The following is an 11331-nucleotide window of genomic DNA, read 5'->3' on the forward strand; positions in this document are numbered from 1 at the left end:
GATGCCGTTCTAAAAAATGAAGGGCGGTACCGGCCGTCAACGGCCCGCTGACGACTGGCCGTTCTGTGATTCTCCAGAAAATACATAGATGGCCAGTCCGCCCCTACCCCACTTTAGAGGCAATGGACGTCCACTCTCGGGAGACTTCCGAGAGTGGTGCGGTTACCCAAGGTGACAGACCTAATTTTACCCTATTTAGAGGCAATGGACGTCCACTCTCGGGAGACTTCCGAGAGTGGTGCGGTTACCCAAGGTGACAGACCTAATTTTACCCAGGGAGAAGTGGTGAAAATGAGAAAATGTATCCGAAGATAGTGCCTCATAATGCGGGCATGTGGATAGTAGCCAGAGAGGAGCAGGCTGCCCCCTATTTAGAGGCAATGGACGTCCGGGGCGGGGAAACTCCACGGATGGTGCACACCCAAAGTGACAGACCTAATTTTACCCAGGGAAAAGTGGTGAAAATGAGAAAATGTATCCAAAAATAGTGCCTCATAATGCGGGTAAGTGGACAGTAGCCAGAGACTCACAGGCACACACACATGCAGAGATCCAGGGGGCGGAGCACATGGCTTTTTTTACCCAGCAATAGGTCTCTGAAAGGCGGGGAGACTCCACGGATGGCGCACACCCAGAGCAGTTTGAAACCATTTGAAATGACTCTGAGACATTACCTGGAAGAATGCTTGCATGTGGACAGTAGCCAGAGAGGAGCAGGCTGCCCCTATTTAGAGGCAATGGACGTCCGGGGCGGGGAAACTCCACGGATGGCGCACACCCAAAGTGACAGACCTAATTTTACCCAGGGAAAAGTGGTGAAAATGAGAAAATGTATCCAAAAATAGTGCCTCATAATGCGGGTAAGTGGACAGTAGCCAGAGACTCACAGTCACACACACATGCAGAGATCCAGGGGGCGGAGCACATGGCTTTTTTTACCCAGCAATAGGCCTCTGAAAGGCGGGGAGACTCCACGGATGGCGCACACCCAGAGCAGTTTGAAACCATTTGAAATGACTCTCAGACATTACCTGGAAGAAGGCTTGCATGTGGACAGTAGCCAGAGAGGAGCAGGCTGCCCCTGAGGACAGGCTGGGTCACCTCACTTTGTAACCCAGGAAAGGAGCAGGAATCCTGGCTGCGTGAGTGGTAAAAGCGCATTAAACTGTTTTAATCCGACAGCCGCTGATGTACACGGAAGTCTGTCCGTTTCGTTAACATTCGGAGAGCCAAATGGACGGAAATCCATCCGTTTCGTTAACATTTGAATGGCCAAATGGACAAGCCTGATTAAAGTATATGCAGGACCCCAGTGAGCTCCAGACTATGTGCATTGTGTTAAGGAACCATATTAATGATAACATCAATCATTTAAATGCAAAGATAAGCAGGTAAAAACAGCCGAGTCGCTGCGCTCAGGGCCTCAGACTCACAGTCACACACACGTGCAGAGAACCAGGGCGGTGCACATGGCTTTTTTACTCAGCAATAAGTCTCTGAGAGGCGGGGAGACTCCACGGATGGTGCACACCCAGACCAGTTTGAAACCATTTGAAATGACTCTCAGACATTACCTGGAAGAATGCTCGCATGTGGACAGTAGCCAGAGAGGAGCAGGCTGCCCCAGAGGACAGGCTGCTTCACCTCACTTTGTAACCCAGGAAAGGAGCAGGAATCCTGGCTGCGTGAGTGGTAAAAGCGCATTAAACTGTTTTAATCCGACAGCCGCTGATGCGCACGGAAGTCTGTCCATTTCGTTAACATTCTGATAGCCAAATGGACGGAAATCCGTCCTTTTCATGAACATTTGAATAGCCAAATGGACAAGCAGGTAAAAAGGAAAGAGTCGCTGCTCTCAGGGCCCCAGGCTCACAGGCACACACACATGCAGAGGTCCAGGAGCAGGAATCCTGGGTACGTGGGTGTTAAAAGTGCATTAAACTGTTTTAATCCGACAGCCGCAGGTGCTGACGAAAAGCAGGCGGAAACAAATGGATTATTTTACCCAGGAATAAGTGTTTGCAAGACGGGGAAAGTGTTCCTGCATCCCCTCCATAACGGTAATAATGATTAGAAATGAATTTTGCAGGGCAGAAAGCGGTTTTTAAAAGTGGAAAAGCTATTTTAAACCGTTTGAAATGACTCCCAGGGTGCTGATGGAAAGCAGGCGGAACAAATTGATTATTTTACCCAGGAATAAGTGTTTGCAAGGCGGGGAAAGTGTTCCTGCATCCCCTCCATAACGGTAATAATGATTAGAAATGATTTCCAGGGCAGAAAGCGTTTTTTAAATGTGGAAAAAACTATTTTAAACTGTTTAAAAAGCACAAAGTGATTTGAGTGCAGTTCTCATGTGTCCCCACAGGAGGGCGTATCATCCCAGGGAGCACAGTGCATTAACAGTAAAAAATACAACAAAAACAGGGCAAATCAATGGATTTAAAGTGCAGGGAAGCTCCGCACCACACACAGGTACATTCCTAAATGCCCACCATGGTGACCACGGTGATTTAAACTATTTTCTACGGGGACAAGAGTGCTAAAAATCTGATTAAAGCCTGCTAACAGTGTGGTAAAAGTCTGATTGTTTCAGAGACCCATAGTAATGCAGGGTTGGGCAGGGTCAGTACTTGGATGGGAGACCGCCTGGGAATACCCGGTGCTGTAAGCTTTATTTAAATACAGGTACATCCATGGTGATAAGATAAGATTTATACCCTAAAATAGCATGCTAAGCGTGGGTGTATTAGTTTCAAAGCATGCACACTCTGCTCATGTCAGACTTCCATGAAATAGACCGGGAAAAGCACCTCTCTGTGGCTGCTCACAGACCCCCGAAGTAGCTCCAGCTCGGCTTCCTAATACGGGCAAACAGGTTTTTTCACACCTCCAGGAGAGGGACCGGGAAAAGCGCACCTCACAGAGCCGCCCCTATTTAGAGGCAATGGACGTCCGGGGCGGGGAAACTCCACAGATGGCGCACACCCAAAGTGACAGACCTAATTTTACCCAGGGAAAAGTGGTGAAAATGAGAAAATGAATCCAAAAATAGTGCCTCATAATGGGGGTAAGTGGACAGTAGCCAGAGACTCACAGGCACACACACATGCAGAGATCCAGGGGGCGGAGCACATGGCTTTTTTTACCCAGCAATAGGCCTCTGAAAGGCGGGGAGACTCCACGGATGGCGCACACCCAGAGCAGTTTGACACCATTTGAAAATGACTCTGAGACATTACCTGGAAGAATGCTTGCATGTGGATAGTAGCCAGAGAGGAGCAGGCTGCCCCAATTTAGAGGCAATGGACGTCCGGGGCGGGGAAACTCCACGGATGGCGCACACCCAAAGTGACAGACCTAATTTTACCCACGGAAAAGTGGTGAAAATGAGAAAATGTATCCAAAAATAGTGCCTCATAATGCGGGTAAGTGGACAGTAGCCAGAGACTCACAGGCACACACACATGCAGAGATCCAGGGGGCGGAGCACATGTTTTTTTTTACCCAGCAATAGGTCTCTGAAAGGCGGGGAGACTCCACGGATGGCGCACACCCAGAGCAGTTTGAAACCATTTGAAATGACTCTCAGACATTACCTGGAAGAAGGCTTGCATGTGGACAGTAGCCAGAGAGGAGCAGGCTGCCCCTGAGAACAGGCTGCGTCACCTCACTTTGTAACCCAGGAAAGGAGCAGGAATCCTGGCTGCGTGAGTGGTAAAAGCGCATTAAACTGTTTTAATCCGACAGCCGCTGATGTCTGTCCGTTTCGTTAACATTTGAATGGCCAAATGGACAAGTCTGATTAAAGTATATGCAGGATCCCAGTGAGCTTCAGACTATGTGCATTGTGTTAAGGAACCATATTTATGATAACATCAATCATTTAAATGCAAAGATAAGCAGGTAAAAACAGCCGAGTCGCTGCGCTCAGGGCCTCAGACTCACAGTCACACACACGTGCAGAGAACCAGGGCGGTGCACATGGCTTTTTTACCCAGCAATAAGTCTCTGAGAGGCGGGGAGACTCCACGGATGGTGCACACCCAGACCAGTTTGAAACCATTTGAAATGACTCTCAGACATTACCTGGAAAAATGCTCGCATGTGGACAGTAGCCAGAGAGGAGCAGGCTGCCCCAGAGGACAGGCTGCTTCACCTCACTTTGTAACCCAGGAAAGGAGCAGGAATCCTGGCTGCGTGAGTGGTAAAAGCGCATTAAACTGTTTTAATCCGACAGCCGCTGATGCGCACGGAAGTCTGTCCATTTCGTTAACATTCTGATAGCCAAATGGACGGAAATCCGTCCTTTTCATGAACATTTGAATAGCCAAATGGACAAGCAGGTAAAAAGGAAAGAGTCACTGCTCTCAGGGCCCCAGGCTCACAGGCACGCACACATGCAGAGGTCCAGGAGCAGGAATCCTGGGTACATGGGTGTTAAAAGTGCATTAAACTGTTTTAATCCGACAGCCGCAGGTGCTGATGGAAAGCAGGCGGAACAAATTGATTATTTTACCCAGGAATAAGTGTTTGCAAGGCGGGGAAAGTGTTCCTGCATCCCCTCCATAACGGTAATAATGATTAGAAATGATTTCCAGGGCAGAAAGCGTTTTTTAAATGTGGAAAAAACTATTTTAAACTGTTTAAAAAGCACAAAGTGATTTGAGTGCAGTTCTCATGTGTCCCCACAGGAGGGCGTATCATCCCAGGGAGCACAGTGCATTAACATTAAAAAATACAACAAAAACAGGGCAAATCAATGGATTTAAAGTGCAGGGAAGCTCCGCACCACACACAGGTACATTCCTAAATGCCCACCATGGTGACCACGGTGATTTAAACTAGTTTCTATGGGGAAAAGAGTGCTAAAAATCTGATTAAAGCCTGCTAACAGTGTGGTAACAGTCTGATTGTTTCAGAGACCCATAGTAATGCAGGGTTGGGCAGGGTCAGTACTTGGATGGGAGACCGCCTGGGAATATCCGGTGCTGTAAGCTTTATTTAAATACAGGTACATCCATGGTGATAAGATAAGATTTATACCCTAAAATAGCATGCTAAGCGTGGGTGTATTAGTTTCAAAGCATGCACACTCTGCTCATGTCAGACTTCCATGAAATAGACCGGGAAAAGCACCTCTCCGTGGCTGCTCACAGACCCCCGAAGTAGCTCCAGCTCGGCTTCCTAATACGGGCAAACAGGTTTTTTCACACCTCCAGGAGAGGGACCGGGAAAAGCACCTCTCTTTGGCACCTCACAGAGCCGCCCCTATTTAGAGGCAATGGACGTCCGGGGCGGGGAAACTCCACGGATGGCGCACACCCAAAGTGACAGACCTAATTTTACCTACGGAAAAGTGGTGAAAATGAGAAAATGTATCCAAAAATAGTGCCTCATAATGCGGGTAAGTGGACAGTAGCCAGAGACTCACAGTCACACACACATGCAGAGATCCAGGGGGCGGAGCACATGCCTTTTTTTACCCAGCAATAGGTCTCTGAAAGGCGGGGAGACTCCACGGATGGCGCACACCCAGAGCAGTTTGAAACCATTTGAAATGACTCTGAGACATTGCCTGGAAGAATGCTTGCATGTGGACAGTAGCCAGAGAGGAGCAGGCTGCCCCTATTTAGAGGCAATGGACGTCCGGGGCGGGGAAACTCCACGGATGGCGCACACCCAAAGTGACAGACCTAATTTTACCCAGGGAAAAGTGGTGAAATGAGAAAATGTATCCAAAAATAGTGCCTCATAATGCGGGTAAGTGGACAGTAGCCAGAGACTCACAGGCACACACACATGCAGAGATCCAGGGGGCGGAGCACATGGCTTTTTTTACCCAGCAATAGGTCTCTGAAAGGCGGGGAGACTCCACGGATGGTGCACACCCAGACCAGTTTGAAACCATTTGAAATGACTCTCAGACATTACCTGGAAGAATGCTCGCATGTGGACAGTAGCCAGAGAGGAGCAGGCTGCCCCAGAGGACAGGCTGCTTCACCTCACTTTGTAACCCAGGAAAGGAGCAGGAATCCTGGCTGCGTGAGTGGTAAAAGCGCATTAAACTGTTTTAATCCGACAGCCGCTGATGCGCACGGAAGTCTGTCCATTTCGTTAACATTCTGATAGCCAAATGGACGGAAATCCGTCCTTTTCATGAACATTTGAATAGCCAAATGGACAAGCAGGTAAAAAGGAAAGAGTCACTGCTCTCAGGGCCCCAGGCTCACAGGCACGCACACATGCAGAGGTCCAGGAGCAGGAATCCTGGGTACATGGGTGTTAAAAGTGCATTAAACTGTTTTAATCCGACAGCCGCAGGTGCTGATGGAAAGCAGGCGGAACAAATTGATTATTTTACCCAGGAATAAGTGTTTGCAAGGCGGGGAAAGTGTTCCTGCATCCCCTCCATAACGGTAATAATGATTAGAAATGATTTCCAGGGCAGAAAGCGTTTTTTAAATGTGGAAAAAACTATTTTAAACTGTTTAAAAAGCACAAAGTGATTTGAGTGCAGTTCTCATGTGTCCCCACAGGAGGGCGTATCATCCCAGGGAGCACAGTGCATTAACAGTAAAAAATACAACAAAAACAGGGCAAATCAATGGATTTAAAGTGCAGGGAAGCTCCGCACCACACACAGGTACATTCCTAAATGCCCACCATGGTGACCACGGTGATTTAAACTAGTTTCTATGGGGAAAAGAGTGCTAAAAATCTGATTAAAGCCTGCTAACAGTGTGGTAACAGTCTGATTGTTTCAGAGACCCATAGTAATGCAGGGTTGGGCAGGGTCAGTACTTGGATGGGAGACCGCCTGGGAATATCCGGTGCTGTAAGCTTTATTTAAATACAGGTACATCCATGGTGATAAGATAAGATTTATACCCTAAAATAGCATGCTAAGCGTGGGTGTATTAGTTTCAAAGCATGCACACTCTGCTCATGTCAGACTTCCATGAAATAGACCGGGAAAAGCACCTCTCCGTGGCTGCTCACAGACCCCCGAAGTAGCTCCAGCTCGGCTTCCTAATACGGGCAAACAGGTTTTTTCACACCTCCAGGAGAGGGACCGGGAAAAGCACCTCTCTTTGGCACCTCACAGAGCCGCCCCTATTTAGAGGCAATGGACGTCCGGGGCGGGGAAACTCCACGGATGGCGCACACCCAAAGTGACAGACCTAATTTTACCTACGGAAAAGTGGTGAAAATGAGAAAATGTATCCAAAAATAGTGCCTCATAATGCGGGTAAGTGGACAGTAGCCAGAGACTCACAGTCACACACACATGCAGAGATCCAGGGGGCGGAGCACATGCCTTTTTTTACCCAGCAATAGGTCTCTGAAAGGCGGGGAGACTCCACGGATGGCGCACACCCAGAGCAGTTTGAAACCATTTGAAATGACTCTGAGACATTACCTGGAAGAATGCTTGCATGTGGACAGTAGCCAGAGAGGAGCAGGCTGCCCCTATTTAGAGGCAATGGACGTCCGGGGCGGTGAAACTCCACGGATGGCGCACACCCAAAGTGACAGACCTAATTTTACCCACGGAAAAGTGGTGAAAATGAGAAAATGTATCCAAAATTAGTGCCTCATAATGCGGGTAAGTGGACAGTAGCCAGAGACTCACAGTCACACACACATGCAGAGATCCAGGGGGCGGAGCACATGGCTTTTTTTACCCAGCAATAGGTCTCTGAAAGGCTGGGAGACTCCACGGATGGCGCACACCCAGAGCAGTTTGAAACCATTTGAAACGACTGAGACATTACCTGGTAGAATGCTTGCATGTGGACAGTAGCCAGAGAGGAGCAGGCTGCCCCTATTTAGAGGAAATGAACGTCCGGGGCCGGGAAACTTCACGGATGGCGCACACCCAAAGTGACAGACCTAATTTTACCCAGGGAAAAGTGGTGAAAATTAGAAAATGTATCCAAAAATAGTGCCTCATAATGCGGGTAAGTGGACAGTAGCCAGAGACTCACAGGCACACACACATGCAGAGATCCAGGGGGTGGAGCACATGGCTTTTTTTACACAGCAATAGGTCTTTGAAAGGTGGGGAGACTCCACGGATGGCGCACACCCAGAGCAGTTTGAAACCATTTGAAATGACTCACAGACATTACCTGGAAGAAGGCTTGCATGTGGACAGTAGCCAGAGAGGAGCAGGCTGCCCCTGAGGACAGGCTGGGTCACCTCACTTTGTAACCCAGGAAAGGAGCAGGAATCCTGGCTGCGTGAGTGGTAAAAGCGCATTAAACTGTTTTAATCCGACAGCCGCTGATGTACACGGAAGTCTGTCCGTTTCGTTAACATTCGGAGAGCCAAATGGACGGAAATCCATCCGTTTCATTAACATTTGAATGGCCAAATGGACAAGCCTGATTAAAGTATATGCAGGACCCCAGTGAGCTCCAGACTATGTGCATTGTGTTAAGGAACCATATTAATGATAACATTAATCATTTAAATGCAAAAATAAGCAGGTAAAAACAGCCGAGTCGCTGCGCTCAGGGCCTCAGACTCACAGTCACACACACGTGCAGAGAACCAGGGCGGTGCACATGGCTTTTTTACCCAGCAATAAGTCTCTGAGAGGCGGGGAGACTCCACGGATGGTGCACACCCAGACCAGTTTGAAACCATTTGAAATGACTCTCAGACATTACCTGGAAGAAGGCTTGCATGTGGACAGTAGCCAGAGAGGAGCAGGCTGCCCCAGAGGACAGGCTGCTTCACCTCACTTTGTAACCCAGGAAAGGAGCAGGAATCCTGGCTGCGTGAGTGGTAAAAGCGCATTAAACTGTTTTAATCCGACAGCCGCTGATGCGCACGGAAGTCTGTCCATTTCGTTAACATTCTGATAGCCAAATGGACGGAAATCCGTCCTTTTCATGAACATTTGAATAGCCAAATGGACAAGCAGGTAAAAACGAAAGAGTCGCTGCTCTCAGGGCCCCAGGCTCACAAGCACGCACACATGCAAAGGTCCAGGAGCAGGAATCCTGGGTACGTGGGTGTTAAAAGTGCATTAAATTGTTTTAATCCGACAGCCGCAGGTGCTGACGGAAAGCAGGCGGAAACAAATGGATTATTTTACCCAGGAATAAGTGTTTGCAAGGCGGGGAAAGTGTTCCTGCATCCCCTCCATAACGGTAATAATGATTAGAAATGATTTCCAGGGCAGAAAGCGGTTTTTAAATGTGGAAAAAACGATTTTAAACTGTTTAAAAAGCACAAAGTGATTTGAGTAAAGTTCTCATGTGTCCCCACAGGAGGGCGTATCATCCCAGGGAGCAAAGTGCATTAACAGTAAAAAATACAACAAAAACAGGGCAAATCAATGGATTTAAAGTGCAGGGAAGCTCCGCACCACACACAGGTACATTCCTAAATGCCCACCATGGTGACCACGGTGATTTAAACTAGTTTCTACGGGGAAAATAGTGCTAAAAATCTGATTAAAGCCTGCTAACAGTGTGGTAAAAGTCTGATTGTTTCAGAGACCCATAGTAATGCAGGGTTGGGCAGGGTCAGTACTTGGATGGGAGACCGCCTGGGAATACCCGGTGCTGTAAGCTTTATTTAAATACAGGTACATCCATGGTGATAAGATAAGATGTATACCCTAAAATAGCATGCTAAGCGTGGGTGTATTAGTTTCAAAGCATGCAAACTCTGCTCATGTCAGACTTCCATGAAATAGACCGGGAAAAGCACCTCTCTGTGGCTGCTCACAGACCCCCGAAGTAGCTCCAGCTCGGCTTCCTAATACGGGCAAACAGGTTTTTTCACACCTCCAGGAGAGGGACCGGGAAAAGCACCTCTCTTTGGCACCTCACAGAGCCCCAAAGGACGGCTTAATGACCTCCAGCCTCTCTCCCTCACATGGAGCTCAGGTTATTTCATACATCCAGGAGAGGGACCGGGAAAACCACCTCTCTGTAGCCCCTCACAGAGCCCCAAAGGACGGACTGAGGACCTCCGGCAACAGTGGCACTTCCATAACTTCGTGTACCATGAGTCCCCGGGCCCCCGGACTTAAGCACTCCCCCACGGACTAAACCCAGATGATCACACCCGACAGAACCTCATGCCCCTGGTAACCCTAAAGGGGGTGGATTTTGCGGTGCTTTACCGTCCGCAAATCGGCATCCATATTCTGCCTTATTCACGGCACCACCACCCCTTCTTTGGAGGATATTCTCATGCTCCTGGTAACCCTTTAAATAATCTGATACCTCAAGGGCTCATCACCGCACTTTACAAGCCAGAAATAATATTTAAATGGTCGGGGAAAGTCTTTTTAAATGTCTGGAAGAGAGTTGTAGCCTGTCATTTTGCACGATATAATTTAAGATGTAACCTCTCCTGGAAATGCACAGAACGTCACTTCACAATGTTGTGATGTGACGTTAGCTAACATTCTGTAGCTAACGCCGGTCACTCACCAAGATAGCTGCCCAGTTCTGCACTGGTTCTCCTCACACCAAAGCTCCATTTCTCTCCGATGGCCGTTATTTTTTCTAATCCTTGGCTGCTCCTGGTCTCTTGGACGCCAAGCAGGCTCATAATTATAATCATATACATTTGAATATATATTTTCAACCTCTTATGTGTCAAAACTAGCATTGTGATCCATGTTTATTCATACGTTAGACCGGCCGCTCTCCCCCGTGTCACGTCACACGCGGGAGGTCACGTAGGAAGGATTTTTTATGTGGGAGTAAAGATGTCTTACAAAAACGATGCCAGATGTCACTGTAGAATATATTTCTGTATATATTTTTGAAAATCTAGTTTATTCATCATTTTCCTACACATGTATTCACTGGTGTGTCTAACCTGCAAATTGCTCTTTAATAAGCAGAGCCTGTCTCTCTCTCTCCTGACAGCCCGTCTGTGTCTCATGCAGCTCGCTGATCCAGTAATGAGTGACCCAACATGACAGTAAATAATAAACATTTATAACCAGTTTAGCTAGTTCCAGGGGTAGATAAGATTGGTAAATGTGATGGTCTAACTTTTTTTTAATTTTAAATATTTCAAGTCACGAGAGGGATTTCCACCGCAGGTTTATATTTGCGTAACAGTTGCGCGACTTGTCCACATGCAGCTGTCTCAGGGGTTGAGCTGCAGACTGAAACAGAGACATCAACAGGTATAACTTTCGAGGGGTGGAGGTATGCCCATTATTTTTTATTTTTAAGAAGAAAGGACAGGAATGTCGGTAAGGTGCTCTGCTGCAAACACAATAACATCAATCCTCTCCAAGCACCTGCAGAGGCAACATGCTAACACCAAGCTAGTAGCTAAAGACCCCGA

Source organism: Notothenia rossii, assembly GCF_949606895.1.
Source record: "Notothenia rossii genome assembly, chromosome: 2".
In the NCBI taxonomy this organism is placed as follows: domain Eukaryota; kingdom Metazoa; phylum Chordata; class Actinopteri; order Perciformes; family Nototheniidae; genus Notothenia; species Notothenia rossii.